At 35.2% G+C, this 26,969-nt stretch overlaps 1 non-coding gene across 1 annotated transcript; it reads left to right on the forward strand.

Moving 5' to 3' along the window:
* The first annotated feature begins 26,599 nt into the window (after positions 1-26,599).
* Positions 26,600-26,737, forward strand: LOC111753464 (small nucleolar RNA SNORA2/SNORA34 family). Its single transcript, XR_002788255.2, has one exon. It is a non-coding gene; the product is annotated as a small nucleolar RNA SNORA2/SNORA34 family (small nucleolar RNA).
* The last annotated feature ends 232 nt before the right edge of the window (positions 26,738-26,969 follow it).

Below are 26,969 nucleotides of genomic sequence, written 5' to 3' on the forward strand. Positions count from 1 at the left end.
TTACTGTGGCTTTGTGATACAAAGACTGCTAAAAAATGTTGTGTGTTTAATGTTTAACATGTATTACAGTAAAAGATATGTTGCCGTTAGTTTCCCTCAAAATAAACCCCTTCACTTTAAACACATTTATATCATCATTCATGTAACCTTCTGAAGCAATTCTAGAAGTCTTCTTTCATCAGTGTCTTTATGAAATGTGACCAAAAAATTCAGTGAATGCTGCTGTAGAGTACCATCTGACAAGAAGACAGGTTATTGGTTCTGGCTCATCCCCAAAAGTCAGGATGACCAAGAAATGTGTTATGGTTTAAAACTAAAATAACCCCAAATTCTTATGTGTGTGGAATGTGACTGGATCATGGGGACACTATAATGGACTTGCTGTTAGGAGGTGGGTCTGGTTGGAGACTGACCCCAGGAAGAGTATATCCTTTTTAAAAACCGTATTAGTACATATTTACATTATGTACATGGAGTTTTCATGCAGCACAGGTAGCAGGTACACATATGTAATACATCTTGATTCTTTTAAATTCCCCCTTCCCTCTCCATCTACCTCCCTCCCTTGATCTCTAGATCCCCCCCCCATTTTCATGATCCTTGATCATGATCCTTCCATGATCCTTTCATGATCCTGTTGTGTTATTAGTAGTATATGTTTGTGAAATATAATGTTCACTTTCATTGTGGGTATTTGGTATAGATGCATCCCATATCTTAGATTTTGATGATAACCACTCTCCATTCCATGCCTTGCCTTTGGTCTCTTGAACCCCTTGTCATTTACAAAAGATCTCCCTGTTTCCTTTTATCAATCCTTTATTTTGCTCTTTAATTGAACTATACTTTATCCAAATAAGAGCTATTATAGAGTATTTAACCTATGTGTCTGATTTATTAACTTAATATGTTCCAGGTATATCTATTTTTCCTACAAAAGTCTCAAATTTATCCATCCTTATAGCTGAGAAGTATTCCATTATGTATAGATACCACATTTTATTTTTTATGTGTTGATGGGCATACAGGCTGCTTCCAGGATTTAGCTATTATGAATTGTACTGCTATAAATATTGGTATGCATATATTGCTATTATATGGTATATCTTTAGCTCTTTGGGAAGATACCTAGAAGAGAAATAGTTAGGTGAAATAGAATTGCTCTTTTTCATTCTTTGAAAAATCTCCATACTGATTTCCATAATGGCTGTACTACTTTACATTGCCACCAGCATGTAGAAGGGTTCCCTTTTCACCACAGCCATACCAGCATTTGTTATTATTAGGTTTCTTGATAATTGCCATTTTTTTCTGATGTAAGATGAAATTTTAGCATTGTTTTAATTTGCATTTCTTTAGTGGGTAAAGATGAACATTGTTTTCATGTGTTTATTGGCCATTTATACTTCTATCATTTTATTTATTTTAGTTGCCCATCTAAGCTTTTTTTTTATTTTAAAGAGAATAAAACCAAACAAAATAAAACCGAACAAAGCCAATCAAGACAAATGAGTGCAAGTGACACAGGACTTCAAAACAATAGGAAATCAACAATGGTTACTATCATGCCTCTTGTCTTCAAAATAGTTGCAGATACCTTCAGACATGGTAAAAATCAAACAGAATAGAACTAATAAAAACAAAACATTGAACGCAATAAAGGACTTCAAAATAAGACAATAGCAAATCCAAAATGGCTACCATAATATATCTTGTTATCTTTGAAATAGCTGCCCATGCCATCAGATATAACAAAATCAAATAAAACAAAACAGAATAAAACCCAACCCAACAGAACAATGAAAATGATACAGGACTTTAAAACAAGATAATAGGAATTAACAGTGGCTACCACCTTCAGAAGAAGATCCTCCATTAGATGCCACCTATACCATTATCCTTTGAATGGATGATCAGATTACGGCCCCTAGAACTGCAAAGTCAGTGAAACACACCATTACAAGCATCAAATTGCATTTCACCTTAATAGCCATCATCACAGCCTGTGTTTCTCTGGATCAGCTGATCACTTATGAGTGGTGGTAGGGGAAATGGCTCTTCTTTGTTTCCCAGCCCTTGCAACAGAAGGGGATGGGGTCTGGCTGTCTTCCTAGTAGTCCATGTATGCTACTGATTCACAGGAGGGGCTTGCTTCATGGTAACTTGTTCTCTTCCCCTGAAGTCCACAAATGGTGCTGACTCACGGGAAAAGGCTGGGGTCTAGCTATCTCCCTGGCAGTCTGCGCATGGCACTGATTCACAGGCAGGGCTTGCTTCTTGATGACTTCTTATTCTCTTCCCCAGTTGGCCTTTTATTATTGGACCTTGTATTTCAGTTGGTCTAATTTTTTTTTAGTTCACTATATATACAAAATATTTGTTCTCTGAGTATTAGAGGACAAAATTTTTTTCCTCCTCTGTTGGTTATTTGCTTTTTTATGAAAAATATTTTTAATTTGATATAATCCCATTTGTTGATTCTTACTGTTATTTCTTTTTTATATAATTTTTATTTTAAAGAAAGTAAAACCAAGCAAAATAAAACAGAATAAAACCAATCAAAACAAAACAATATAAGAAATACAAGACTTCAAAACAAGATAACAGGAAATCAACAATAGCTATGCCTAATGCCTCTCATTGTCTTCAAAATAGCTGCCCATACCATCAAAACATAGTAAAATCAAACAAAACAGAACAGAATAGAACCAACAAAACAGTGAACACAATACAGGATTTCAAAACAAGATAATAGTAAATCCAAACTGATTACTATAATATGTCTTGTTATCTGTCAAATAGCTGCCCATGTCATCAAATTTAATAGAATCAAACAAGAAAAAACAGAATAAAACCAAACACAACAAAATAATGACAATTATACAGGACCTTAAAACAAGATAATAGGGAATTAACAATGGCTACCACCTTAGAAGGACATCCCCAATAGAGGCTACATTGTGTGTTGTTATTCTCTGAGTAGATAATCGGACTTTAGGCCTGCAAGTTCAATGAAATGGTAAACACTACAAGCACTGGACTGTATTCTACTCCAATAGCTATCATCTCAGCCTGTGTTGCTCTGGATAAGCTGTCCCTTGGTGGCAGGGGGGAAACCTTTGTTCTTCTTGTCTCCCAGCCTGCATGCCAGAAGGGGCTGGCGTCTCATTCTCCCTATGCCCCACATATGGCACCAACTCACAGGAAGGATTGGCTTCTCATTCTCCTCCCAGCAGCCTGCCAATGGTACCAGCTCACAGGAAGGGACTGGCATCTGGTTCTCTTCCCCGCGGCCCATGCATGGTGCTGACACACAGGAAAGAAATGACTTCTTGTTCTCCTCCCAGCGGCCTGCAAATGGCACCCACTCATCTTACTGTCCTTTCTTGGCAGTTGGAGTTCTGTTGAGAAAGTTCTGCCTATACCTATGACTCCCAGAGTTTTATCTACTTTATCTTTTGGTAGGTTTACTGTTTCTATTTTAATGTTTGGATCCTTGACCCATTTTGATTTTAACTTAGTACATTGTGAGAGATATGAGTTCAGCTTTACCCTTCTGTATATAGATAGCCAGTTTTCCCAGCACCATTTGTGAAAGCGGTTATCTTTCCTGCAACCTATGCTCCTGGCATCTTGATCAAAACTCAAATAGCTGACTGGATGTGGTGATATTTCTTGATCTTCTGTTCTGTTCCATTGACCCACATGTCTGTTTCTGTCCCAGTAGCATGCCATGTTTATTACTGTTTTGTAGCATCACTTAAAGTCAGGTACTGTGATACTTCCTGCTTTGCTCTTGTTGCCCCGGATTATTTTTGCTATTCTGGGTTTTTTCTGGTTCCATATGAACTTTAGGATTTTGTTCTCCAGTTCTGTGAGGAATAGTGTTTGTATTTTGATCAAGATCAAGTTGAACCTATTGAGCTCTGGAAATATGTCCATTTTTTAAAATATTGGTTCTGTCTGTCCAGTAACAGGGATATTGTTTCATTTTCTGACGTCCTCTTCAATCTCCTTTTTCGGAGTAATGTAGTTTTCATTGTAGAGGTCTTTCACTTCCTTGGTTACGTTAATTCCTACGTATTGCACTCTTCTGGTGCTGTTATGAAGGATATTGCTTTCCTAATTTCTTTCTGTGAGTGCATTATAGTATTGATATCCACAAACTATCAATTTTTGTGTGTTGATTTTATACCCTCCCACACTGATGAAATTGCTTGTTAATTCTAAGAAGTTTTTTGGTGGAATTCTTAGGGTCTTCTATTTAGAGTATCGTGTCCACTGCAAATAATGATAACTTGACTTCTTTCCACACAAATTCCTTTTACTCTTGTACCTGATTGCTTTCGCTAATATTTTAAACAGTATGTTGAACAGAAATGGTGAATGTGGGCATCCTTGTCTTATTCCTGATTAAGAAGGAAAGCTTTCAGTTTTCCCCTCATTTAACTTAATTATGGTCTTTGGTTTTTCATAAATGGCTTTTATCAGATTGAGGTTAGATCCTTCTATACCTATTTTCTTCACTTTTTTTTTTAAATCAAGAAGTGGTATTGTATTTTGTTCAAAAGCTTTTTCTGAATCTATGGATATGATCGTGTGGTTCTTGTCCTTGTTTCTGTGGTCACAATGTATGATCCTTTGTATTATGCTTTCTATTTGCCAATATCTTACTGAGGATTTTTGTACTTGTGTTCATTAAAGAGGTAGGCCTGTAGTTTCCTTAATTAGTTGGATCTCTTTATGGTTTTGGGATCAGAGTGATGCTAAGCTTCCAGAAATGAGTTTGGAAGCACTCACTGAAGAGTTTAAGAAGTGTTGATTATATAATGTCCATGAAGTCTTTTGTAGTATTCACTAATGACTCCATCAGGGCCTGGGTTTTTACTAGTTTGTAGTATTTCATTGCTTGTTATTGGATTGTTTAAAATTTTTATGACTTCTTGGCTTAGTTTTGGTAGTTTATAGGAATCTAGGAATCTGTCCATTTTCAAGATTTTCCATTGTTGTAATACAGTTTTTCAGGATAGATAATATCTTCTGGATTTCAGTGGTATTTGTTGTGATTTTATTTTTTCATTTCAAATTACATTGACTTGAGTTTTTTCTATCTTTTGTTTGATAATTTTGGCTAAGGGTTTGTCTATTTTCTTTATTCTTTTAAAGAACCAGCTCTTTGATTCATTGGTCCTTTATAACATTTTAATCTCAATTTCATTAATTTACTCCCTGATATTTATGATTTTTCTGCTTAAATTTGGCTTGGGCTTGGATTGTTGTTTTTTGAGACTCTTTAAATCCTTCATTAGGTTATTTCTTTTTACTTGCTTTGTTTTTCTAATGTGAGTATTGATTTCAATAAGATTCTCTCTTAGTACTGCTTTCTTTGTGTTTTAAAGATTACAGTGTATTATATTGGAATTGTCATTTGATTCCAGAAATTGTTTAATTTATTCCTTGATTTTTTTCTGTGACCTCTTGGTTGTTAGGAAGTGTGTCATTAAATTTCCAGATTTTTTCACATTTTCTCTGATTGGTTTCTATTTTCATTGCATAATGGTCTTACAAGAAACACAGGGTGCTTTTAATTCTTTTATGTTTATTTAAGTAGGCTTTGTTGACTAGTATGTGTTCCTTTTTGGAGAAAGTTCTATGTGCTGTTGAAAAGAATGTGTACTCTGTTGTTGTAAAATAGAACACTCTCTGTGTCTCTGTCTTTGTGTGTGTGTGTTTGTCTGTCTGTCTCTTTCTCTCTCTATATATAGTATATATAATATGGTATACATCTTTAGTATTTGATATATGTCACATTTATATTTGTTCATATGTATACGTATTTGTTCATATATTCAAGGGTGTGGTTCAACTCTAATATATCTTTATTGATTTTTTTGTCTAGTTGATCACTTTTTTTGCAAAAGCAGGTATTTAGGTCACCCACTATGATTGTATTATTGTTTATTCAATCTTTTACATTGAGCAGTTTCATGATGACAGATGCTCCAGTATTTGTTGCATATATATTTACAGGTGTTATCTCTTCTTGTTAGTTTTTCCTTATGTAGCATTCAGTGACCTTCTTTGTCTATTCTGATCATTAGCTTGAAGTTTACTTTGTCTGATAGTAAAATTGCTACCCATTTGTTTTCTGAGCATGTGTGCATGAAATAATGATTTTTGTCCTTTAATATTTTTATTCATGATTATCTTTTTGAATGAGATAACTTTCTTGAATACAACAGACTATTGGATTATTTTTTTAATTCAGTCTGCCAATCTGTGTCATTTAATGGAGAGCTAAGACCATTAACATTGTGAATTATTATTGAAAAGTGCTGATTTATTCCTACCATTGTGGTTGTTTTCTGCTGATGACTCCTTTAATTTTTTTCTGTCTTCCTTCTTTCCTTCCTCCCTTCCTTCCTTCCTTTCCTTCTTATCTTTCTTGGTTGTTGTTTTTCTATTTGCCTTACTTTATGTATTCATTTCTTATGCATTTTTGGCTTTACTGACTCCATTTTATCTGTCTAGGATATTCTTGAGTAGATTCTATATGCTGGTTTAGTGTTCCTAAATATCTTGCTTTTTTCATAGAATGTCCTTATTTCCCTTCTATTCTGAAACAATGCTTCTCTGGATATGTTACTCTGTGTTGGAAATGGTTTGCTTTTAGGGCTTCAAATACTTTGCCTCAAGCTGTTCTGATGTTGAAGTTTCTGTTGAGAAGTCTGCTTGTATTCTAATGAGTTTACCTTTATATGTGATTTTTAAAAATTTTCTTATATAAATTTTAAAATTTGGGTGTTTTTAGGGGTTGAAAATCTGGCATTCAATTATAATCTGTGTGGGGAGCTTCTTTTTTCATTGTAGCTGGTTACTGTTTTGTAGGTCTGACTTAATATGCTCAACTCTTTCCTTGTACTGGGAAGTTTTCTATCATAGTTTTTGAAACATATTTTTTTTACTGCATTCTGTATTTACTATGTGTATATTTCTTTCTGTATTCCAGCTTCCCTCTAACTCCACGGAGCCTTAAGTAGATCTTAGTGTTGTCCAGTAGCTGTCAGGTGGCTGGATCTAGTGTTTGTGATTGACTAATTGTCCAAGCATCCATCACTTAAGATGATGTTTTTAACTCAGGAAGATACCTAGAGGCATATCTGGGTCAAATGGAATTTCTATTTTTTTGGTTTTTGAGAAATCTCCATACTGATTTTCATGGTGCTTGTACCAGTTTATATTTCTGCCAGTGATGTAGGATGGTCCTTCCCCTCAGCCTCATTAGCATTTTGGGATTTCTTGATGATAGTTGTTCATTCTGGAGTAAAATGAAATCTCAATATTGTTTTAATTTCCATTTCTCCAGTGGCCAGAGATGTTAAGTATTTCTTCATGAACTTATTGGCCATTTGTATTTATTGTTCTGAGAAGTGTATCTTCATTGCTCATATAAGAAAACCCTATTTTTTGTGGAGATTCTTCTATCTCTGACCTGGCACACAGTCGATGAGATTCTTTTGATTCTATTCCTGTAAATCTACTTCACAAATTCCTTGTATAATTATACATATATTTTATATGAAATATGTCCTTCTGGAGTACCCTAAAACACTATTCTTAGCAACACTGAGTACTGATCAATGAACATGACACTTGTCACCATTTATTTATTTAATATCTCAGCTTAGTAATGTGACTTTTGGTGCATTGAGCTTGCACATCTTCACATTATCTTTAAGTATTTCATATTTTAATATTACCATAAATAGTACAGCTTTACTTTAATTTCTACTAATTCCTGTTTGTGTATTTGTAAAAATACAATTAATGAATATGTATGGGTTTTGTTTCTACAATCGTGCAGTTTTCACTTCCAGTTGTTATGGTTTGTGTCTAGATGTCCCCTCAAAGCCTGATGAAGTCATGGGGGCAGGCGTTCTAGAGGCGGTTGAATCTAGTGTTTGTGCCTGATTCATGGTCCATGCTGGGATTAAGGGTGTGAGTGCTGTGCCTGCCCTAAAGCAGGCACAGAAAAAGACTTGTCTTCTTTCTTGCGTGTTGCTTTTGCTGTCTTCCCTTGCTGCTTTGCTGCCTTCTGAATGCCATGAATATTTCTCCTCAGTGAGGCCGGTTGCCGTGTTGTGCTGCTTTGGAGCCAGCCCATCATGACCTGAAACCTCTACAAACTGTGCCTCGAATAATCCTTTTTTTCCTTTTAACATCTGCAACCTCACCAGAATTTATTATTGTTTGACTTCTTGGTGAAAGACATTTGTTCAGGATTAGGGTGGAATCTCATTTTCATTTGTGTTTCTATTAAAGAGCCAGAAATGTTGAACTTTTATCACGTATCTATGTGCCATTTGTATTTATTCTTCTGAAAAGTGTCTACTTCAATTGCACATTTTTTATTGGCCTTTTACTTGGGGTTCTTATTTTTAAATTCTTTATTTTTTCTAGGTGTTAGTCCTCTGAGGTATGACTGGCTTAATTTTTTCCCATTCTGTATCTTCATTCCATTGGTTGTTTTATTTGCTGTGTAGAAGCTCTGTAAATTTTATATAATTTAATTAGTTGCTTTTAATGCTATTTCTTTTGCAATTAGGGTTCTATTCAGAAAGTCCTTGCCTATGCCTTGTGTCTTCAACAGTTTTGCCTTTTTATGTCCCAGTATATTAAGTTTTGCTGTTTTAACATTTAGATATTTGATCCATTATTCTTTTATGTGAGTACATGGCAAGAGATATAGTCTAGCTTCAGTCTTTTTCTAAATGTGTATAGATTATTTGCCCAGAACCATTTGCTGAAGAGATGATCTTTGCTCCAGTATATGATTTTGGTCCCTTTGTCAAAGATCAGGTAACTGAATGTGTCTAAGGTTGTTTTTACATCTTCTATTCTGTTCCATTGATTCACATGTCTTTTTAAATTTGTTAAAAAATTTTTTTGGTAATTAACATGCTGCTTTATTTACTGTGGCTTTAAAACTTGAAATCTGAGATTGTGATGCTTCATGCTTTGTTCTCAGGATTGCTTTTGCTGTTCTGAATCTCTTCTAATTCTATATAAATTTTAGTTTTTTTTCTAGTGTTTGAGGAATGTTACTGGTATTTTGCTTGAGATTGCATTAATTTGTGTATATATTTTGAGAAATATGGTCATTTTGACAATATTCGTTCTGCCTATCCAGAAAGAGGGAATACCTTTGCATTTTCTAATACCTTGTTTGATCTCTTTTTTTCAGAGTTCTGTAATTTTCATCGTAGTTATCTTTAACTTTAATTCCTAAACGTCTAGTTTTTCCTTGATGCTATTGAGAATGGTATTATTTTCCTAATTTCTTTCTTGTTGAGTTTATTATTGGTGTACAGAAATGCTATTGATTTTTTGTGTTAATATTGTATCCTGCTACATTACTGAATGTAGTTATTAATTCTAGGAGTCCTTTGGTGGTTTTTTTGTCTTCTATGTAAAATATCATGTGATTGGAGCAGAATGATAATTTTACTTCTTCCTCTCTATATATACTCTTTCCATTTCTTTCCCTTATATGATTGCTCTGGCTAATGTTTCAAGTGCTATATTGAATAGAAGTGGTGATAGTGGATATTCTTGTCTTGTTTCTCATTTTAGAGGGAAAGATTTCTGCTTTTTCTCATTTAATTTGATATTGGCTATCGGTTTGTCATAAACGACTTTTGTCAGATTGAAGTAAGGTCTTTCTATGCCTATTTTTTCAGGTTTTTTTAATATCATAAAGGACCACTGGATTTTGTCAAATGCTTTTCAGCATGTGTTGATATGATCATGTGATCTTGTCTTCTCATCTGTTTATGTGGTATATATAACCATCCTTTGTGTATATAAAACCACCCTTGCATCCTTGGAGTGAAACCTACTCAGTCATAATGTGTGGTCTTTTTGAGGATTTGTTACATTCTATTTGCCAATATCTTATTGAGGATTTTTGTATCTATGTTTATTAAGGAGACTGGTGTGTAGTTTTCTTTTTCAGTTAGATTTTTGGGATCATAGAAATGCTGACTTCCAATAATGAATTTTATATACTCCTTCCCTTTGAATTTCATTTATGAGTGTGAGGAATATTGATATTATAACCTCTTTGACGGTCTTGTAGAGTTTATGGGCAAATCAATCAGGTATACTATTGGACTTTTTTATAGATTTTTTAAAATTACTGCCTCAATTTCATTACTTGTTATTGGATTGTTCAGAATTTTAATGTCTTTTTGGTTTAGTCTTGATACTCTGATGTTTCTCAGAACCTATCTATTTCTTTAAGATTCTAATTTGTTGGAGTAAAATTTTTTATAGTTACTAATGATCTTTTGGATTTCTGTGGTATCTGTTGTGAGTTTACCATTTTTATTTCTAATTGAATTTTTTTCTAATTGAAGTTGGTGTATTTTCTTTTTTTAGGTAAATTTGGCTAAAGGTTTGTCTATTTTGTTTATCCTGTCAAAGAACAGGCTTTTCAGTTCATTAACTCTTTGTATTCTTTTTCAGTCTCAATTTTATTAATTTCTTTTCAGCTTTTTATGATTTCCCATATTAAAGCAGGTTTGGGTTTGTCTCCAGGTATCTTAAGGTGAATCATTAAGTTTTTATCTGAATGTACCCCACTGTGCTAATGTAAGCATTGACTGCAATAACCTTCCCTCATAGGACTGCTTTCGCTATTTCCCCTAGGTTCTGGTATGTTATACTGGCATTATTTTTTTATACTGGCATTATTATTTGATTCTAGGGGTTGTTTAATTTCTCCATTGTTTTTTTCTATGATCCGTTGAGGGTATAGGAATATATTATATAATGTCCAGTTAGTGAAATTTCTTATTTCTAATTTTACGATGCTCTGATGTGATAGGACACATGGGTGACTTGGATTCTTTTGTAGTTACTTCAGCATGCTTTATGGACTAGTATATGGCTTATTTTGGAGAAACTTGCATGTGTTGCTGAGAAGAACATGTATTCTGTTGTAGTAGGGTAGAACACTCCATAGGTATCTATTATATCCATTTGTTCAAAGGTGTGGTTTGGCTCTGATATTTCTTTGTTGACTTTTTTGTTTTATTGACCTCTTTTTTTGTGAAAATGGGGTATTGTGTTAGTGTTTATTTGATAGTTTTATGTCCTGTTGTGTTTGGTGCATATATATTTACAATTATTATCTTTCCTTGTTGAATTGTTTCCTTAACTAATATGTAGTGACCTTCTTTGCCTCTTCTGATCAATTATATATTGAAGTTTACTTTGTCTAAGAAAAGTATTGTTAACCCTGCTTGCTTTCAGTCTTGGTGCATAGAACATTGTTTTCTATCCTTTGATTTTCAGTCTATCAATTTCTTTTTGCATTAAACAAGTTTCTTGAATGCAACAGATTTATTACATTCTGGGTTTTGTCTTGTTTTGTTTTTTGATCCATTCTGCCAGGCTGTGTTTCTTAGTCAGAGAGTCAAGACCAGTTACTTTGAGAATTATTATCGGAAGGTATTAATTTATTCTTTTTTTGGGGGGGTACCGGGGATCGAACTCACGACTGCACTTGCAAAGCAGGCGCTTATGCCGCTGAGCTGGATCCCTGGCCCAATTTATCCTTTTTATTCTTTTGACTTTTCCATTTTTCCTTCTCTGTCTATTTGGCTTATTTGATGTGTTCTTTCTCTCTGTTATTTTGGCTTTATTTCATTCTCTGTCTAGGATATTCTTGAGTAATTTTTGGAGTCCTGGTTTGGTGTTTACATATCTCTTAAAATGTTCTTTGTCATGGAATGCTCTTATAGCTCCATTAATTTTAAAAGATAGTTTTGCAGAATATATTAGTCTAGATTGGCTGTTATTTACTTTAATGCCTGAAACACTTACTCTAAGCTCTCCTGCATTTAAATTAGAGAAATCTGCTGTAATAGTAATGTAATTTCGTAAATCTGCTGTAATAGTAATGTAATTTCGTGTGTGTGTGTATAATATATATATATATATATATATATATGTATATATATATTTGCTTTTTTCTAACAACTTCTGATATTCTCTCCTTTTGTGGACTCCTGGGATTTTTACCAAGGTGCATGGAGAGCTTCTCTTTTCCTCACAGTCTCTCCATAGCACTGGTGTTCTATTAGCCTTGCTTATTTGTATTTTGAAATCTTTCCTCACATTTGGAAAGTTTTCTACTATGATTTCTATAATCAGATTTTTATACACTATATTCTATTTTTTAATTTCTCTCTCACTCCAGTTGACCTTAAGTCAGTCTTAAAAGCATCACCTTGTCACTGTTGGATAAAATTTCTTTCATCTCTTATTTCAATGCTTCTCTGAGTAATTCATCATAAATCCATTTTATCTTCAATTTCTGAAATCTTGACTTTGATATTTCTGCTCCTTACAAGTTCTGTAGACTTTTATAATCTGCATGATTTCTGTGGTACCTTTCATGTATTCTATAGCTTTAAAAAATTTTTAACTTGTGTTTTGAACTATTTTAATTGGCTTTCCTAATATTTTATGTTTCTTTCATATCCACATTGGTCAGTGTATTTGTTAGTTCTACCATCTTTTGGACCATGTCTTTTATGAACTCACTGAAATTCTCTACTTCCTGTGTAATAATTTTGTACAGCTCTGTTATTTAGTGTTTGCTTTTATCTACAGTCTGCCCCTTGCATCTGCACTGAAAGATCTAAGTCTTTGTGGACATTTTGTTGTCTTGGTACCTTAGTTCACAAACTAATTTTTTTCCATAATTCAGATCACAAACTAGATTGGATGAGAACCACATCAAATTCAATAGTTAGGTTTGGCGTTGACCTTAAAGGAAAATTTGTTTCACTTCTGATCCAGTTAGGTTTGCAATGAAAATTGTAGAAAGAATTAACTTCGTGGACCATGGTACCACTATATATATATATATATATATATATATATATATATATATACCATTAGATGTAATATAGGATATAATATATGATATATTAAATATTTAAATATATTATAATGTATTATGCATATATTATATAATATATTCTATATGTAATGTACATATAGGATATATAATGTTCACAATATAAATATTTAACATACATAATGCATAAAACATGTTATATATGTGTCATACATAATGTATAATATGTAATATATAATGTGTATAATGTATATAACATATGACATATTTTATATTTTATCCTATATATGATATATGATACATGGAATATGTTATACATGCTATATCATAAAATATATCATGTACATCATATAAAATATTAATATGGTATATATGACATAACATATAATATCTATTCAAAGTAATACTATATTTAATGCATACCCTGTGCTACATAATATATAACATAAAAATATGTGAAGTTCATAATATTAGGTCTGAGAAGGGGAGGAGGGGGAAGGACTGGCCGGCGGTGGCTGCAAAGTTAAAAAGTATGAAATATAAGTAACCTTTATTTTGGGAATGCGGGGAGAGACCCCCCCGGCCCCTGGGGCGCAGCATCTCCATCCCTGGGCCGGCGATCTCTCCCTGGAACACACTCTCTGGAACACGTGGAGTGAGGCACATAAGTAGCCTCGGTCTGGGGTGGAACCTAGTGGGTATTAGGGATGCACAGGTAGCCCATTGGCACACGTTTGGCGCCAGAGGTAGGTTACTAAGTGCAGGGGTATAGGGTTACAGGTAAATCTCTAGGGGCGGGGGAGGCAGGAGCTCCCTAATTCCGGTTGAGGCTTTTCCTGGCTAAAGTGTCCGGTCTGGGCCAGCAACCCTTTCACATAATATATAAAATATATAATATATTGTTTATATTGTATATGTTATATTACTTATGTGCTGTGTATAATATATAATGCATATGATATATGCAATACATGATATGTAATATACAATATATTCTATGATACATAAAATATATGTGTCTTATGAAATGTGTCATATAAAATACATAACACATAAAACATATGATATGTATCAAACAATATATATTCAGTATAATAACAGAATTTATATAATATATGGACTATATAGTACATATACAATAAATAACATTTAAATATATGTTATGTGACATAGTGATATATACAATATATACTATATTATGAATTACATATTTTATACATATATTAGATATTATATCTAAAATACAAAAATACATGATCTATATCATGTATAACATATAGTATATAAACATTATATATCATAGAGCTAATATCATATATAACATTTACAATGCATGTAAAATACATTACATATGATATATGTAATATGTAATATATAAGGTATAAGAATAATATGCATGACATATAATAAATGTAGCATATACTATATAATGTATTATATATGATATATAGTACGATATGTAATTTGCAATATACTATTATACAGTATATATGATATAACATGTACATATTATATGTGTATATAGTGTGACATTATATATACTTATATACATATATATATATATATATATATATATATATATCACTAAATCAGTACACTAATTGGTTTATACTGCCCTAAACCCTGTAGCCTAGAGTATAAAAGGGGCAGGAAAAAGCCGCTAAGATCTCTTAGTTGCTTTACCACTTTCAGCTTGCCTTGAAATGTTCTCTTCTATGATGCATTTATCTATTATATTATATATTATGTGTTACATACATGTTATATAATATATATTATATATACTATATAATTTATATGCAAAATATATATATTTGGTGTCGAGGGTTCAGGTTGAATAGCATGACAAAAGTTTGTTGTTGATTTTAGAACCTCTTTAGTTAGGTTCATCTTTCCAGTAATATAGTCATGGTTTTATTTGTCCAGATAAACAAGCTATTCATGCTAATTGGTTGGATCCTGTCCCTATGTTACAAGGAGAGACTTTCTATCGATTGTAATAGCACCAACTGATGTGTTCATATATCAATCATATGTATTAAACCTTGTTTTTAGACAATCACTGACCTTGCAGTCTATATTGTTCTGTTATTGGCTGTTAGTCTGTGATGTGGAAGGGGTAGGGAAGGGAAGAGGAGAAGGAATGGGCAAAAGTGAGTGGGGTAAGTCAATAGGAAGAGTGGAATATAGGAGAAATATTTATAGGTAAAAAATATAGATGGGGCAGACTCTTGGTAGTTTTCTATTTTCGAGTTGAGGTTAGTGTTGAAGGGTTTTATGAAAATATTTGTGGGGGTGGGATAGGCTACAGGGAGAGGAAGATATAATTATAGATTGAGGAAAGCTGCAAGATTGTTGGAAACTGTTAATATTTTTGTGCTTAATTTTACTTGAATCCTCTAAGAATAATTCTATGCAAGATTATTTCAACATTACTATGATTAGTACCACTGAAGTTAGGGCACTAGTCTGCTCTTGTTCTCTTTTTGGCAAATACTGGCCCCTACTACAAATATGTCACATGTAAGTTGGAAAAGAACTAAGGAAATGGGTAAAATAAGGAAGAGTGAAGTGACTAGAATAAGATTTTAAAATACAGCAAACGCAGAAGGTTTTATGGCTTGTATCTAGGTATCCCCCCAAAGCCTCATGTGCTCATAGGTGAGGCTTTTTCAGAGGTGCCTGAATCTACAGTGTGTGATCCTGGGATAGTGTGTGTGATTACTAAATTGGTCTATTGATTGATTTGGCACTGCCCTAAACCCCATAGGCTAGGTAGTGTATAAACGGGGCAAAGAAAAGCTACTAAAGTCCCTTGCTTTCTTTGCTACTTTCTGTTCTCCGTGAGCTATTTTTCCTCTGTGATGCTTGTCTGCCAGGCCACCCTGCCTTGGAGCCAGCCGACCATGGAGTGAAACCTCTACAAACTGTGACCTAAATAAATCTTTCCCCCTTTAATTTTGGGTGTCAGATATTTTATCTAAGTAACAAGAGAAAAGTGACTAAGACAGAAGATTAAAAAGATAGACGGAAGTTAGAGAAAGAGACAAATATAGGTAAAAAACAAAAAGAAAAATTTAAGTAGAAAAATACAAGTAAAAATAGTATTGATACTGAAACAAGAATTGAAGACGAGAAATGATATAAAGAAATAAGAAAGAAGGGCTGGGCATGGTGGCTCACGCCTGCAATCCCAACACTCAGGAGGTTGAGGCAGGAGGATTGTTGCAAGTTTGAGACCAGCCTGGGCTATACGAAGTGAGCTTAGGATCAGCCTGAACTGCATAGTGAGACTCTGTCTCAAGACCAAAAAGAAAACAAAAGAAATCAAAACAAAACCCAGTGAGAACATAGAACAGGCACTTCAATAAGCAAACATAGGAAAAATTTCCTCTGGTTGTCAATGCCACAGAGCCAGACTATCCACACAGTCCGGAACTTCCTGTTTGAGCTGTAGTCTGTTTGCAGGAAGCCATGTCAATTTCTTGTCGGTTTATAGGCTGTTTACCAGCCTTCTGGGAAGTGGTGAAATTTGTCAGTTCTTTGTGCCCTCCTCCTTGATGCAAGGGGTGCTTCGGGCATGGTTAACTGCAGTTTTTTTCTCAGTACCAAGATCTAATCATCTCAATGCCTTCAGAGACTGAACTGTATCTGTCTCACGAACTCTTTATTTCTAGCTTGTGGAATCCAAACTTGGTGTAAGGACTCTTTCCTCCCCAGTGTGTGGTAGGATTGCTGTTGAGAATTTGCTGCTAACTTGGATCTTTACATCTTTGTGAAAACAATAGGAAAATGCTCATTCTGGAAAGTCTGTTCAGCCACACTGCCTCCCCGGTTTCTCCAGGGATGTGATTTCTGGGTCCTTGCAGGTGGGCTCTGTGCTGCAGTGGTGTTTGCAGACTTTGGGGTGGAGCTGCCTGGCTGCTGGTTAGCGATGGAAAAGATGCTGCCAAGACAGTGTCCCCAGTGTTTGGGAAAACGATGGGGGAAGGGACCATGTGTTTCTCCATTTTTTCTTTTTTGTGACTTTTCCTTCAGTTGCAACCACCATTTATTTCCTATCAGATGGGAGGAAGGGTATAGGAAGAGCCAATCCCAGGAGTACTACCTTTGCAGGGCTATCTCTCCTTCCCGCAGGTTGTTGGAGATTTTCCCAGCATGGTTTTTCACTCAGAAGTGTCAGAGTAGGCAGGACAGTTGCAGATCAGAAGTCAGTGCTAATTTCCCTTTTGTAGTGACCTTGACAATTGGTTTGATCTAGGTGGAGCTTCTTTCACATGAATTTTTAAATCATTACCATTGAGAGTTATGTTATTACTGAGTTATTATTCATTATTACATTATTATTACATTATTTCCTGATTTCCTGTTTTTCCCTTCTGCTTAACTGTGTACCCTGCCTGTTGTATTCATTCTGTTATACATTTTGGTATTGTTGGGTTAATTATTTCTTTCTAGATATACTCAAGAAGTTTTCAAGTATTGTTTTGGTGGTCATGAATTTCATAGGGTGCTCTTTGCCATGAAAAGACCTTCTTTCTCCATCAGTCTTACAAGATTGTTTTGTTGGATACGTAAGTCTGGGTTGCACATTGTTTGTATTTTAGGGCTTGAAACATTTCACTCCAAATTTTACTAGTCTTTTAGGTTTGTGATTAAAGTCTGCTATAATTCTAATGGGTATAACTTTTTAAATGACTCTTTGCTTTTCTGTAATAATTGTTAAGATTCTATCCCTGTGTTAGACTCCTGGAATTTTGAGTATGATGTGTCATGAATATGTTCCTTTCAGATAGTAGCTATGATGTTGTGTGTGCCTCAGTTATCTGGATATTTACACCCCTCCCCCATATTTGTAAAGTTTTCTCCTTTCTGTAAACAGGTTTTTTGGTATCATTTGTGCTGTCTTCTGATTTTTCACACATTCAAATTAAGTTTACATTAATCTTCATATCATCTAGAAACCATGGGATACATTTTTCATGATGTCTTGCTGTCTTAATGGTATCTCTACACAGTCACTCACCAACACCAGCTCTGTCTTCCTGGCTTCTGCCCCTCTGTCCTCACATGGTCATTTCTACTGCCCTGCTTTCAGTAGGGTTTGTAATTTTCTAGATTTGGTGTTTATATTTTGATGAACACTAATTCTTTGCTAAACTGGTCATTCATGTTCTATTTGCTTTGTTTAATTCATCTATTTTTCTAGTGTCTTTTGCAAATTCACTTATTGTTTCATTTATAAAGTCCATCATCTGTTTAGTTACATTTTCCTTGAGCTCACCAAGGCAACTTATCAGTCACTTTTTTCATCTCCTGTTTTATTCCTTCAAATAACTCAGCTGTGTGGCTTTTGATTTCATCCTAGGGATCAGCTTTGGACAACTTTTTAAACTATAGGCCTTTGCCTCTGTGTCAAGAGCTTACCGTCTCCATTAATTTGGAAGAGAAGATTGCCGGCAGTTGGCCCACTGCCCAGTTCTCTGGGAATGGATTGAAGTATTGTTAATGACCATACTTCAAGGCAATCCTTTGGCACAAAGAGAAAACCAATTAATAGTAACAAGTATGCCACCCTGACAATAGCAGCTAAATCAGCAACAGTGATAGCATCAAGGAAGAATGGGATACTGACATTCTTAACAACTAATAATGTACCACCCTTAATCATAGAAAAGACATAATTATAGTATAATGCTGAAGACAAATAAAATGTTGACATACAATAAATATCTATTAAATGCAATAGTTATCCCTGCACAAACAATAGAAAAGTGCTTAACAGTCATAGCATAGTGTTAACTATCTAAACATTAATATAGCCTAATGCTTGTTCTAGTAAAGACAGAAGAAGTGGGGAATGGGATAATTATGAGGAAAATTTTTTAAAAATTAAGGATGAGAAGGAGTTTAGAAAAATGAGATAAAGGATTCTAATAAGGAATAAAAGGCAATTAATAGAATTACATGAAAGTAACAAAAGAGCAAGCAAGAAAAGGGAAAAAAGAAAAAATTAGAAGAAAAAAATTAAAAAGAAAAATCTCAAGGCCCCCCATCAATGCAGAAAAAGAAAACAGAAATGAGTCCAGAAGTAGAATTCCTCTGTACTTTTGAATGAGTGGTTTCTTTCCAAGATTTGAAGTGTTTGAACCCCGGGTGTCACAGTTTTCTTCCTCTGGGTTCTGATCCGTGGGTTTGTGAGGTTCTGTTTCTCCAGAGATCCCTATCCATACACTCTTGGCTGTGACAACTGTCCAAACCAAGGTATTTCCTTGCTCACTTTGGTAAATGGCCCAAGCAATCAGACAAGTGACCTGTGCTGGGTGTAGGTAGTAGGGCAGGGATTCAAGCAGATAAGTGGCCTTGAAACTAGCCCTTTCAGACCCAGCTGTCCCTGAAAGCCACAGATGCCAGTCACGGCTTCTTTTCATGGGGGGTGCAGTTCCATGAAGCAATTTTGTTATTCTTTTCTCTGTGTTGTTAATCTTCCCACCTGAAGGTTAAACTTCTCAGGGTTCTATACCCAGCCCATCCCTTTCTGTAGTCCCTGTAGGTTTGTAGAATACTGGAAATCCTAAAGTGAAATCCTTCCATGGCTGTTCTGTGGCTCAGTCTTAAACAATCAACCCCTTTTCAAAATTAAACACTCTAGTCCAATACAGCAGACACTGTATTAGAGTTCTTCTTCAATCTAGCCTGATGTGTGGAAGGAGTCACTTCTGGAGTAAAATCCTAAACTGTTTTGAGATTCATACTACCTGTGGGATTTTCTTGGTCTGGCACTGCCAGCCCAGTTCGTTCTTTCTTCCTGAAGCCGCAACCTCCTTACCGTGAGACAGGTTTCCTCCCCGGGAGCTGGAGTCAGCTTTTCAGATTTCTTTATTCTTTTCTTTTTGTTGTACTCTGTTGCTTCAGCTTCTCTGTCGTTTCTGATTTTCCTGTCAACTCCCTCCCAGTTCCCGGAGATCTACTTCTTCTTTCCTCATCAAGTTATTATTTTCCAAATGTCTGGATTCTGGTCTTAGAGAGGCTGTATTTTGCAGATAATCACTATTGCACTATTTTTGAGACAAAAATATTGGATTTTCTTAATGTCAGTGCTGTATTTATTGAGACAGTCATGTAGCTTTTCTGTTTTAGTCTGCCAATATGGTGAATCACATTGATTGATTACTTGTCACATACTAAAGCAAATTGCCATCTTTGACTAAAGGTCAGTTGGTCATGATATATTATTCTTTTTATATATAGTTAAGTTCAACAGTCCAAACTTTTGTGAAGAATTTTTTCATCTATGTTTGTGACTGATAATTAGCTGTAATTTTCTTGTATTATCTTTGGTTGGTTAGCAGAGTAATACTGGATTCACAGAGGGACCGGAAAGTACTATGTCTTCATCAATTTTCTGGAAGTATTTATGGAGAATCAGTATTACTTACTTAAAAATTTGACAGAATTAGCTGGGCTTGGTGTTACAAGCCCTCAGCAAGATAAGGCAGGAGGATTGCCACAAGTCTGAGGCCATCTTAAGTTAGATGACAAGGCCAAGGCCAAGCATGAGGTAGAGATCTTGTCTCAAAAAAAGTTGATAGAATTGGTCAATTAAGTCACTTGGTTCTTGAGTTTTTTGGTTGTTTAGGTATAAATTCAATTTCTTTGATAGTCATAAGGTTCTGTATAATATATATTCTTTTTTGAGAAAAATTTGGAGGTTTGCATCTTTAAAGATTTTTTTTCATATAATTTAAGGCATACAAATTATTGGTATAAAGCTGTTCTTAATATTACTTTATTAATATTTTACTATTTATATAACCTCTAGTGGTATCACTTTTCTCATTCTTTATGTTGCATATTTATTCTTTTTTCCCTCGATGTTTTGTCTAGAAGTTTGTTGATTTTATTGTTCATGTCAGAGAAACAGTTTTTGATTTTCCTTATTGTTTTCTTTTATTAGTTTTTGTTCTCTTTAGCCTCTTTATACTGAGTCTCATTAGCTCTCGTTTTCTACTATAGTGAATTCTGATTTATTGATTTGAAATTTTCTTTCCAAATACATGCATTGATTGCTATAAATTTCACTCTTGAGTGTACTGCTTTAACATGTTGCAATCTGGGTTCTTGATATTCTCACTGTTACTAGAGTATCGCTGCTTCTGACCTTGCTACATAATTGTTCAGCTCTATTTCACTCAAATTTGGATCAAATAACTTATAAATAAAGAGAAAACATTTCTTTAGCTAATTTTCTGGGGGTTCTAGTTCAAGACTATGCAGCTCCATTGCTAAAGGCCTTTGGTGAGGTTTCTAGATGCAAATGGTAGGGAGCTTGTGGTGAAGCAAGCTGCTCATACCATGAGCCAGGAAGGGAAAAGAGACTGAGAGACTGGGATCTCACCATCCAAGGATGCACACTCAGTGACTGGAATGCCTCCCCAAGACTCTACCTCCTTACAGGTCCCACTACCTCTCAAAAGTACCACCCTGGGGTAGATACCCTTTAACACTTGAACCTTTCAGCATAGTCATCCAAATAATAATACCCTCCAAATGGGCAGAGCAAGAACACAGATGCATGTGTTCTCACCCACATATGTAGACCCAGCTCTGTCTCTGTGTTTCTATCTACAGCGTTTGTACCTATGATTGACTCTAACCCAACATCAACAGTTGATTCTAAGGCCACCTGTCTTTGCTTAGCTGTAACTTCTTTTGACTCTCAGAAACTGGGCTGCCATTATCTATAATATCTCTTATTTATTCAAATTTAGTGCATGTATAAAGTAGTTCAGGATTGCATATTCACAACCTTATAAAAATAAATTTGCAAACTGTAGTACAGGATTTGTGTATGATTCTTTGCGTTATTAGCTTCTCAATACACATGGAACATGCTTCCAAGTTTGCTTAGGTCATCTCCTTTGAGCCCAGCCCCTTCAGTGTGATTATGTCATTAATCTGTGACACAGTTAGAGTCCTCTATCATAGCCTGCATGCCACAGTGTGTTCTCTAAAATCTTAGTTGAATTTTGAAACTTCCATTTAGTAAAACCAACTGTGTTTTGGGAACAATACTACACCACTGGGGTCCCATGGTCTTAAGGGCAGTGTGACATTGCTTTAGAAACAGAGAGGTATGCGGAAAGCTGCCAAGCTTCCTGGTTGTGCAGAGAAGGCTTGTAACCACAGCGCTCCTAAGGCAAGATAACATCTCCTGAGGGCAGTGTAAAGAATGCAGGCATCTGGACATAGGGAAGAACTTGTTCTCTGTTAACTTTTTCTTCTCTACCACAGTGGCTGTTCCAGGAGAAGTACACCACCCCTTCTCTTGTGCTCCTTGCTTGCTAATAAAACTCTATCAGCTGCAGAGATTGGTGCCCCTGTCCACTAAGGGCAGATTCTTCCCTGTTCTCCTGTACCTTGAATATTATCTTTTGTCTTTCTTTTTGCTTTGTTCCCTGCCATTCCCCACACAGATATCCAGGAGTCTGATCAGCCCCGGGCAACTGTGCAGTGTGCAATTCAATAGTTTTTAACAAATGCATTACCATGTAATTATCACTGCAGTACCATACAAAACAGTCCTCACATCCTTAAATTTCCCTTCTTTGTCTCATGGCTGCCACTTCATCTTTTTACTGCAGTGTCTAGCAGCAAGCGATTTGCCTTCTGTCCCTATGATTTTTGCCCTTCCCACAACATCGTATAAATGCAGTCATTCAGTACATAGCCTTTTGGATCTGTCTTTTTTCTGTTAGAAAAAATTGCCTAAGTTTCATCAATGTTGTTGCCTGAACAAATAGTTCATTCACTGTTTCTCTTATATTTTGGGGAGTGGGTACTATTCCACCAAGCACCCGTAACTCTAAGGAGGGCAGGTTTATTTTGGCTCACAGTTTGTGAAGGTTCCAACTCATAGTCAGCTGGATTCAAGGCAGAGTGGAAGGGCAGAAGAGAAATGGCTCATGGCATGGCAGTGGGAAATAGAGAAGGGAAGATCAAGGAAGGAAGAAAGGATGTTTTTCATCAGTTTTGGAACATTTTCAGCCATTCTTTTAAAATATTTCCTTACCCTCATTTTCTGCTTTTTCTCTTTCTGGAATCATAATTATAGCATATTTGAACCTTCTTATTTTATTCCATAAAATCTTTTATTTTTTGTTCTTTGTCATCCCAACCCTAAAATGGGTATTTTCTTCTGATTAATCTTCCAATTTGCTAATTTTTTCTTTAGCTATTTCTTCTTTGAAAACTTCAACCAGTGAACTCTTAATTTTTATTGTTATATTTTTAAGGTCTAGATGTCTATATTTTTAGTTTTCAAGTCTACTATAGTCCTGTAAAAATGTCATTTTTGTGTTTTTCTCTTTCCTCCAAAAATTTCAAGTTTATTTTTAAAAGATCTCATTGAATTTATTATGCATCATTTCAGAATATGTATTCACATTCTTTATAATCTAGAAATCATATCATGGTTTCTTTTGTTTTAGTTTTTGTTGTTTTGTTTGGGAGTTTGTTTTGCTTGTCTTTTCAGTTCATGTTGCCGTGTTTCTTCTAATGCCTGATGATTTTTATTATGTGATAGACATTGTGTTTTAAAAAGCGCTCATACAGAAACAGAAATAACTTAAGGCCTAGGAGGATACTGAATTTTATTAGGGAGGATTGGTATTTGTTTGTGGTACAGATTTCTAGAAAACCATATTGCCTTAATTCTGCTTGCATTAAGTCTCATTACTGCACCGCAGTTTGTTTTTATTTTTTGTTTTGTTCCTTGGTCTAGGTACTGTGCTCAAGGCCCTCACACTGACATTCCTAGCATTTGTTTATATATGTATTCATTTATTATCTATTTATATTTTCATTTGAGACAGGGTCTTGCCAAGTTGCCCAGGCTGTGCTTGAACTTTGCAGTCCCCCTGCCTCAGCCTCCCAGAGTGCTGGGATTACAGGTGTGCACCACTACAACCAGCTTTCTTTGGGTTCTTATCCCAATGCTAGGGCGTTTCCTTCCTGAGTCCTAGACTCTGATTTTTTAAAAATCTATTCCATTGAGACGAAAACATTACACTGGCTGTCAACTGACTTCTCCCAAATTTGTAAATGCTTCCAAGATAGAAGTGATCCAAATGCTGGGCTCACTTCTGGATTCCACTTTTTCTAAAATGGAGGCCCCTTCCTTTCCTCCCTCTCTTCTCTCTGTTTCTTTCTTTTGTGGTACTGGGGATTTAACCTCCCTCTACCAATGAGCTAAGCTACGTCTCTACCTCCTTTTTTATAGTTTATTTCTAGACAAGGTTTCACTAAATTGCCTGGCTAGACTTGAAATTGCAGTCCTCCTGTCGCAGCCTCCCACCATATCCAGCTAGGCCTTCTATTTGTTTACTACCTTGTTATCATTCTATTTCATAAATATGATATTTTAATAATGTCACACATATTATAATAATACATTAGAAATAAAGGATATCAGAAAGATAACAAAGCATATATATATATATATATATATATTTTTTTTTTTTTTTTTTTCTTGGTGCCGGGAATTGAATTCAAGATCTTGTGCTTGCCAGGCAGGCACTTATGCTGCTAAGCTAAATCCCTGGCTGTCCTTAGTCTTAATGTCCTGAATAAATTACCTATTTTTCCATTGGAAGATACTTTATTTTAATTCCTTTTAATGGGTTCTTGTTCATTCTTCATTTTACATATATTCCTTTCATGTCTTTGAATATTTTTATGGTATTTAGTATGCTCATCTTTTACTGTAGTATGTCTGTGGTATAATATGGTGTTCAGCTTGTTGTGTAGCTTTTATGGTAGACATTGGTTATTGTAAGAAGATTCCAAGATTCAATTATTGAGGAGATTGATAATAAAAGGCCTAACTAGATGCTATAAGACTCATACTCTCCAATGCAAGAATATTTATTAGGGTGAGTGACAATTAGGATGCATTCCTAGATTTCTTTATCATGTTCATGGAATGCTGTTATCTTTTCTGGTTAGCTGGAAAATAGAACAAGAGTAGAAGAATCAGAAAGATGTCATTTCCTCTTCTGAACAGTGAGGATCTAGATATCACGGCTATCGGAAAACTGATGAACTAATTGGATGAATATATGAATTAATGAAAAGGATAAATGATGGCTAGGAGATGGACGGGATGATCTGTGAATGGGTGGCTTGGAGGATGGGTCAATGTACAGCTGAATGTCTGGATGAGTGAGTGCATCTAGTACCTTGGTATAAATGGAGATATGGATAGGAATTGCAATAATGAATATAGATAAATGGAGAGATAGGTGAGCCTAAAAATTATAGGTAGATTGGTGATGGTACAGGTAGAATATTTGGATAGATGGGCAGCTATGCAAGTACATACATACATATATTTGCATCATATATATGTGAATGGAGTAATGAATAAGTAGGTAGGTGGATGTTTGGTGTAAATATTGGTTTAACAGACAGACACAGCTAAATAGGATAGATAGATAATGAGCAAGTGTACATGTGAGTGTGGGATGAATAATATATACATGATAAGGGTATGAGCTCTGAAATTAGACCTGTATTTGTATACTGACTTCCAGATTAGTTGTATGATATAGAATAAAATCTCTTAATTTTTCTTAGCTTTGGAAAAAAATAAAGTGTAAAAAAGTCACAATTTACAATGAAATCTTTAAAGGAAAAATATTGGAAGTAAGTATATTTGGGAATAAAAACATCATAAAATGAATATTATTAGCTGAGCATGGTAAAGGTCTTATTCAAAATTAAATTTTATAAATCAAAATAAATATTTCAGGTGTAGAGCATTGTGATGAAATGTCTAGTGATAATTCTTGGAAACATTTAACTATGAGATAACATTAATGTGAAATTGCAAATTGTTATAAAATGAGATATAAATGCTATTTATGTAAAATATTAATGTTGTAATATCTTAAGATTGAGAAAGAGAAGGAAAGAGGACTTTGGATTTAAGTTTTCATCTTTCATAACAAAGACTCAAAGAGTAATGGCTAAATTGAAATATGGAATGTGTATTGGTTACCCTTCCATTACTATAACAAAATGCCTGTAATAAAAAACCAGTTTATGATGAGAAAAATCCTGTTTTGGCTCACTTTTTTTTTTTGAGACAGGGTCTTATGTATTCCAGGCTGGCCTTGAACTCACTATGTAGCCCAGGGTATCCTCAAACTTATGGCAATCCTCCTGCCTCAGCCTCTAGAGTGCTGAGATTACAGGTGTGTGCTATCATACCAGGATGCTCACGTTTTTTTTTTTGGGGGGGGGTTGGTTTTGGCTCTCTCTCTCTCTCTCTCTCTCTCTCTCTCTCTCTTTCTGTCTCTCTCTCCATCTCTCTCTCTTTATTGTGGGGATCAAACTCAGGAAAGAAGCTCACAGTTTAGTATTTGGCCTTGTGGCTCTGATCCCATGGTAAAGCAGCATATTATGGCACAAACCTGTAGCAGAACAAAACCACTTACATCATGAACCAAACAGTAAAGAGAAAAAAAGGAAGAGGCCAGGGTCACATAATCTCCCTGAGAGGCACAGCCCCAAGGGCCGAATTCCTCCCACAAGGCCCTGCCTTCAGGTGTTTCCCTACCTTCCAAAGTCATGAACCTGAGGACCAAGCCTTTAACACATGGCCTTCTGGTCCTAAATCAAGGCCGGCAGCTTCCCTGACGCTGTTGGTTTCAAGCAGGAGCCTAAAGAGATATCTTTCTATGGTCTGTTGGCCATTTCAGAACTTGGGCAGTGAAATGGTCGATTCATTAGAAAGTAACAGCTTGAAGCAGCCCTTCCCATTCTGGTTAGTGGCTGTGAGCATGGCAGGCTCCAGTGGCCCAGAATGGGAGCCACAGGTGTTTACTGGGACCCACGCCATGCTGGGACGCCAGGAAACCAAGCGACCCCTCCCCATTGCCTGTTATGTTTTGTTGAACTTCAATATACATGAAAGTATGGACAGCTATTTTGAAGAGGAGGAGAGACTCTTTGACAGCTATTGGTGACTTCCCTA

Source organism: Cavia porcellus, unplaced genomic scaffold (genome assembly GCF_034190915.1).
Source record: "Cavia porcellus strain 051 isolate PalLab524CR breed Dunkin Hartley unplaced genomic scaffold, mCavPor4.1 scaffold_5, whole genome shotgun sequence".
In the NCBI taxonomy this organism is placed as follows: domain Eukaryota; kingdom Metazoa; phylum Chordata; class Mammalia; order Rodentia; family Caviidae; genus Cavia; species Cavia porcellus.